At 34.0% G+C, this 8003-nt stretch overlaps 1 pseudogene; it reads right to left on the bottom strand.

Moving 5' to 3' along the window:
• Window positions 1-6483: 6483 nt before the first annotated feature.
• The window catches only part of LOC123860298 (glutathione S-transferase A4-like), a 51380-nt pseudogene continuing 49860 nt past the window's right edge, over window positions 6484-8003 (bottom strand).

Here is an 8003-nt window from a genome sequence, read left to right as displayed (position 1 = left end):
TCCTGAATAAAGCTTAAATTCCTTTTCAATCAACACTCATCTCTGAGTATTGGTCTTTTGAGTGACAGGCAGCTGAACTAGGGATTCAGTAACACCTGTGATCCTTAAGGAACAGCTCATGGTCCAATGTACCTGGAGCTGAGTCGAGCCTAGAGTAGAGCTTATACTATGTATATGCCCCAAACATTGCAGAGACACACTTACATGTTTTTAAAGATGTATTTATCTAATACTTCTAATAGGCTGCTCTACCACGTTTTATTTTTCTGAAATAGCTAATGAGTCCTGAGGGGGGAAAAAGACATTCTAACAAGGATCTTAGTTAGGTGGCCAAAAAATTTTTTAAAAAGCTTGTATAGATTAGTTATAAAGTTAAAGGAAATGAGCATTAAAAACTTATTTTAAAATTTCTGTTGGGCTAACTAGTAGTAAAACTTTAAAAGAAGGAAAATATGAGGCATATGATTTTATGGGATATATTTGTATAATCAGTATTAGAAGGACTTATAATTTTGAAGTGACCTTATACTTATGTAAAATAGCACAATATCATCTTGAACACATCATATTTTTAGTTTAAATCAGTAAATTCATTAAAATGAACATGTGATTACCAGCAAAATGCTTAATATGTCTCATATAGAGTAGACTTATATAACAATATACATATTTTTTATGATGAAAACAGAAACAATCCCAATGACATAACCCCTTAGCATTGTAACTATAACTGGCCCAAATCCACTAACCCATCCCCTTGGAAATCCAAAAGTTCTCTCTCAATTTTCCTTCTTCTCTCCATGTGTACTTTCTTATCTCTGTATCCTGTTCTCTCTTTCATACACTCCATCTCTTCAGTTAAAATTAAAACCAAAACCAAACAAAATGCCCAGATTACATTTCAGAGCAAAGTAAATTAAAGAGAAATGAACAGTATCATAAGCTTATAGAGTTAATTTTCTAGAACTATCCAGTGACTGCTGCATACATTTTGCAGGATGTTCGCTGCACAGTTAAATCTGGCTAATGGAGTAAATGGAGCTAAAATCCACCCTACACTCTGCTAACCAAGCTGGAACCTGCAGGTGTAAAACCTGTATCTTGTACAGAATTTGTAAAGCATATAAAGAACGCTTGCAACTTATTAATAAGATGAAAAACAACCCACTAAGAAATGAGGGGTCAGTAGGTTTGCACAGAAACTTTATCAAAGAAGAGATGTAGATGGCAAATAACCACAAGAAAAGGTATTCAACATCACTAGTCTTTAGGTAAAAGCAAATTAAGACCACAACCAGATGTACTGCATTCTCATAAAAATGGTAAAAATTTTAAAAACAAGAACAACCAAAGAGCACAAAATGCTGGTAAGGAAGTGTATCAGCTGAAGAGCTCAACTCACATGCTGATGGGAATGCAAAAGGGTATAGCAACTTCAGAAAACTTCTTGGTAGTTTCTTATAAAGTTAAACATACACTTACCGTATGGTACAAGAGAAAGAAAGCATATGTCCACATGGATGTTTATAGAAGTTTTATACATAATATCTCAAAACTGCAAACAACTCAAACATTCACTAACCGATGAATGGACATATAATTTGTTGTATTTTCGTACAATAGAATACTATTGAGCATTATAGAGGAAAAAAAATTCAGATACATGCATCATGCTCACTAGGAGAAGCCAGGCACCAAAGACTACATGCTGTATGAGTTTACTTACCATGACATTCTGGAAAAGGCAAAATTATAGAATAGAAGTCAGGTCAGTGGTTATCGTGGGCTAGGAATGAGGAGTGGGGTTAACTGTAGAGTGATACAAAATTTTTTCGTTTAATGGAAATATTTTATATCTTTTTTTTTTTAAAAGATTTTATTTATTTATTTGAGAGAGAGAGAATGAGAGAGAGCACATGAGAGGGGGGAGGGTCAGAGGGAGAAGCAGACTTCCCGCCGAGCAGGGAGCCTGATGCGGGACTCGATCCAGGGACTCCAGGATCATGACCTGAGCCGAAGGCAGTCGCCTAACCAACTGAGCCACCCAGGCGCCCTTTTATATCTTTTTTTAATAAATATTTTATTTATTCATTTAAGAGAGAGAGAGAGAGTACAAGCAAGAGAGGCAGAGGGAGAGGGAGACTCAGACTCCCCAATAAGCTAGGAGCCCAACACAGGGCTCTATCCTAGAACCTTGAGATCATGATCTGAGCCAAAGGCAGACACTTAACCATCTGAGCCACCCAGGTGCTCCAGAAATATTCTATATCTTAACTGGGCTAGTTATTGCACAATTGTATACATTTGTCAAAACTCATCAAAGTGAATATCTAAAAAGAGCGAATTTTTCTGTCTATAAATCATACTCAATAAACAGGGGTTTAAAAACATTACTTGCAAAATAAAAAAAAGATCAAATACCTATGAATATGTATAATAAATGATATGCCAGGGAAAAAATTAAGGATACCTAACTGATGTTTTGGGTGGTTTAGAATTATTAAATGGCTAATTCTTCTCAAACTGATCTTGAGATTCAATGCAATCACCATCACGATACCAGAAAATTGTTCTTTTTGTTTTTACTATGTGTGGGAATGAGGTGTTAGGAATAAGATAATTCTAGAATTTATAAGAAAATAGAAAATTTGAAGAAGCTGTGAAAACTCTAAAGACAATGAAGAACAACAGTGAAGGACTTGCACCTGAAAATATTAATAATTACTATAAAGCTGTAGCAATTAAAACAGTATGGCATTCATTCAAGGATAAATAGACTACTTGCACAGAATTGAAAATCAAGAAAACACCCCAACAAAGGCCATCTGACTACAAAATAGATGCAAGTGCAGTGAACTTGGAAAATGATGGTGTTTTGAACAAATCACACTGCATCCCTGGGTGTGTCCATATGAGAAAAAAATCCATTTGATCATTACTTCACACTCTACAAAAAAAAAAAAAATCCAGGTAGTTCATAGACCTAAATGTGAAAGTAAAATATATAGCTTCCATAAAAATTATAGGAAAATAGCTTCATATATGTGCATATTTTTTTAAAAGATTTATTTATTTATTTTAGAGAGAGAAAGAAAGTGCAGTGGGGAAGGGCAAAAGGAGAAGGAGAGAGAGAAGTCCAAGCCGACTCGATGCTGAGCACGGAGCCTGAGGTGGGACCTAATCTCAGGACCCTGAGATCACGACCTGAGCTGAAACCAAGAGCCAGCTACTCAACCAACTGTACCACCCAGGTGCCCCTATGCAGATTTTTCTTCAATGTGAAGCAATAAGCACAAACAATAAAAGATACAATGATAAATCAGTACAAAAACTATAAAGGTCTGTCCATTAAAAGGCACAAGTAAGAGACTGAAAAGGTAAGCCACTGACGGTGAGAAAATATTTTCACTATACATTTCTTGTTTTAAAAAAAAAAAACTTGCATTAAGTAAACCTATAAATCTATTTAAAAAATAGACAATGGAGGATCCAAATTAAAGCCAAAAGAATACAAAATGTTTCTCAACACCGTTATCATTTACAAAATTCAAATTATAACCCAAAGGTGACAAAACAAACTCACCAATCTGGATTAAATTAGAACTGCAGCAAGGGCCACCAATGATAGGAAGGAGCTAGAACTCTCATAACTTGCTGGTGGAAGAGTAAATTGGTGCAAAGAATTAGTGTCTCTTCTTGAGATCAGTAATAGGATGATCTGAAACATCAAGGGAACCCCAAAATGGGGCAAATCTATTCCAATTAGTAGAGAAAACCAAGAATATTAGTGTATGCATTCATTTATGTGCCTAATACATTTATAACTATAAATGAAAACAACTCATCTGAACAAGGCTAAGCAAAATTGTATCTGGGGGCCTGGGTGGTGTAGTCGGTTGAGTACTCAACTCTTGCTCTCACCTCAGGTCGTGATCTCAGGGTGGTGAGCTCGAGCCCGACATCTGGCTCTCTGCTCAATGGGGAGTCTGCTTGAGATTCTCTCTCCCTCTCCCTCTGCCTCTCTCTGCCATGCTCTCTCTCTCTCATTCTCTCAAACAAATAAATAAATCTAAAAAGTATATCTATAAGTTATATACATACTAATTTAGCTAAAAAAACTTAAAACATTAAATGTATGGAGATTCAGTTTATTTTTACTAAACACTGGCATAGTGCCAATTAATTTCTGGGACACTTACCCTTTAATAGAAGTTTACCTTTAAAGTCTTTTTTTTTTATTCTTATGTTAATCCCCATACATTACATCATTAGTTTTAGATGAAGTGTTCCATGATTCATTGTTTGTGCATAACACCCAGTGCTCCATGCAGAATGTGCCCTCCTCAATACCCATCACCAGGCTAACCCATCCTCCCACCCCCCTCCCCTCTAGAATGCTCAGTTTGTTTTTCAGAGTCCATCGTCTCTCATTACCTTTAAAGTCTTCAGTCATAAACCCAAACTAAAAGCTAAGAAAATCACACTACCAGTGGTTCCTCTGGCAATAATTTAAAATACTTTGGCTGTAACTGCAGAGTTAGAAATGACCATGTGTTATCCATCCAGGAAACCAAAGAATTGTCTCAATAGTTTGTGAATAATAGGGGGTTTCACCAGACTGTGTCCAACGGCCCAAGAGTAATGCTCTGCATGTCATTGTGTAGAGTTACACTCCCCAAGCATGCCTAGACACAAGTCAGTACTTTATGCTTATGAAGCTCAAAGGGTTATACATCAAATGATTGGTAGACAAATTCTTCAATTCTGAAGGGCAGATTTCAGGAGAAAACCAAAAATGTGATTAGAGAAAGTTTCAGTCTAGATGGCCATAATCATCATAACTCTTAAATGACCACTGACTGCAATGACTGTCATTTTTACCTATGTGAGGAAAAGCTTTGTATTTTATTTCCAAAGCTTTTATTGGCTTGTTTTTAGAAAGTGTATCCGTTAAAAAAATGTGATCATAGAGTCAAGGCCCTGCATCTCACAGAAGGAAAGAAAAACTTCTTTGAATTGAGTATCTAAAAATAATAAAGGTTTCTTTCTTTATGCATTTCATGTAGCAAGTGACAGCTGTCTTTCACTTTCTAAAAATCCTGATTAAATACAATAATAGCAAAATCAATCTTTTCCTATTTAACTCCCTTCAATAAAAGACAAGGAAACACCATATTATAAATCACTGTGAAACTAGCACCTGGGAACCACCCCTAACATTTTATATAATATTTTTCTCTATCAGCAGAGTTATAAATTACCAACATTATCCTTCTACAGCTTGGTAAAGGGATTAAAATTGCACTTAGAGATTCATATTTAACACAGAATGTAAAATAATGTGTGGATATTGTTTGTAGTTCAGGCCAGGTGAATTTGCTTATTCAGCATTTCTGTTGTGAAATCATCTATGAAGTAATAGCAAAAGTCACCAGAGAATTGAGAAATAAATGCGAATCTAAAACAGACTAAATTGAAGCATTTCATGGTACATGAACAAGAATGAGTATTGTGAATCATATAAACAACTTAGTAGTAGTAGAAATGTAAAGAATACATCCTTCACTGGTCTTTTATATAAAATGTTCAAAATTTTAAAGATTCTCTATGGAAAGTAAGAGATAACCGCAAGTGTTTTGGTTTTAAAGGTGGACATATGTTGTACACCAAATGCAATTTTACGATGTAATTCTATTTACAGATTGATTAAGGACGACTTAAAAGAAATTGTGCTTATATAGCTCACATATTGTATAATCGTTTGTGATAAATAAGAAAATGTTGATTGGGAACCAGATTGAAAGTATTCGATGCTTAGTACTATATGTTGGCTAATTGCACATAATAAAAAAAAATAATTTTTTTTTATAGTTAGGCCATCACCCCCACTAGGTTGAAGCTGTTCTATTTCCTATTTTACAGATTTATCTCTTTCATAAGCCAAACTTTAATATTAATAGTTCTGGAAATAATAGTTGTATATCTATCTTTTTCCAATTAAAGAGCCTATTTTACAGTGAAAATTAAAATGAGATACCAATTTCACATAGCATGCTGAAAAGAATATTTTAAAATGCAATAACTAGTGTAAGGAGATGGAATAGATTCAGGTACTCCAGACTGAAGGGCAAGTTAGTATAATTATTATTAGGAGAAATTTCACAATATTTAGCTAAAGAATTAAGAGTATATATGATCTGACTGAATATGCCTATATCAAGAAAAATTTTAAGGAAAACACTAAAGTGCACTGAATTATGTCGAACTGGATGTTGGGAGTAGTGTTTTTTATGCTATTAAGCATATTGAGTCTCAGCTTCAAAAAGCTAAGAGCTGATTAAACAGGAAATGGCATGTTTATATTCTAGGAAAAAAAGGTGTTACTATAAATTAAGTTGTAAGAGAATATTTACTGTTGTGCAAGTGTTTTGAAAATAAAAGGTAACTAAGAGTGTACAAATGAATAAAGAATAAAATATTTCTTTAAAGATTCTCATAAAAACATCTGATAAAATTTAAGTCATCCTTATCATCATCATCTTCACTGTCCTCATCACCATCATCACTGTAATAAAAACTCAGCAATCTAGGAAAGAAAGCTCCTTTCTTAACCTATAAAGGATATTTTAAAAATAACAATGAGACAAGGAATTTCCTAATGGTAAAATGTTAAAAGCTTTTCTCTGTCATCAGGAAATAAGACAAGAATGGGTACTTTCACACCTCTATTCATCATTTTGTAGGCTGTTATAGCCAGTACAATAAGTCAGGAAGAGGAAAAAAAGGGGGCATGTGTATTATAAGGAATAAAATCAAAGAAGACCTAGATTAAATGCTGTATGTACCATGATAATAAATTGAAAGGGTTGACAGCTTAAAGACATCATCTCTCCCTAAACTAGCCAAATATTTATTGAATAAATAGCTTTATTCCAGTATCACTCAAAATTCCAAACGTTTTTCAGGGAAAATGACAAGCTCATTACAAATATAAAGAAAAAAAAAAGAGTCAAAATAATCCTGAAGGAGGGCAAATTAGGAAGACTTGCTCAATTGAACAGATATCAAAATGATCACAATAGAGAATTGATACAACATGATTTTTTTGCAAAAAAAAAAAAAAAAAAAAAGTGGCAAATGGAACAGACCAGTGAGTCCAGAAAGAAATTCACACATAGATGGACACTTGGTTTATGACTGAGATGCAGCTCCAGAGGAAGTGGAAGGGATATTCTTTTTAAAAAGATAATAAAATAATTGAATAACAAGGGGAAAATGTGTCTTAACATCTACCTTGCATCTATTTGAATGATTACAATAAAGCTTCCAAAAGATGACATGGAAAATTATCTTCATGCTAAGGAAAAAAATATTCCCTCAATAGGTTATAAAGAGCATGAGTTGCAAAGTAAATAAATCACTATTAACTCAGATTACACTAAAACTATAAACCCTCCATTAAGAGACAAAATTAAGAGAATGAAAGGCAAGGGAGGATGTATTGGCCATACACATAACTCCCAAGGGCTCAAATCCAGAGTGTAAGGTGAACTCAAAGACAGAATAGACAATCCATTAGACAACAGACTTTAACAAACACTCTACGCAAAAGAGAATATCTAAATATAAAGAAAAAAATATATGAAGGGACTCTTCCGTTGCCAGGCAAAAGCAAATTAAAATAAAAATGATACCATCTACACTCTGTTCAGAATCACTGAAATTAAACAGAATGAAAATTCCAAGTGTCAAGGAAAACATGGTGCAATTGGAACTCTCCAAGCTAGTGGTGTGAGGTTAAGTACAGGCACTTTCAATTAACATTTGCCAATTATTTCATAAATTTGAAAAAATTGCAAGTCTTATGGCTTAGTAACTCTATTCCTAAGCACAAACTCAACAGAAATGTAAATACATATGGACCAAAATAAAAGAGAATCTTCGTAGCTGCTTTAATTAATTGTTAAAATACCAAATGGTTTATGAACACTAGAAAGGATAAC

This window comes from Mirounga angustirostris, unplaced genomic scaffold (genome assembly GCF_029215605.1).
Source record: "Mirounga angustirostris isolate CCGP_5_RB_7025 unplaced genomic scaffold, mMirAng1.0.hap1 SCAF_4, whole genome shotgun sequence".
Lineage (NCBI taxonomy): Eukaryota > Metazoa > Chordata > Mammalia > Carnivora > Phocidae > Mirounga > Mirounga angustirostris.
The sequence above is the reverse complement of the archived record's forward strand: the minus strand, read 5'-3'. Positions and strand labels throughout refer to the sequence as shown.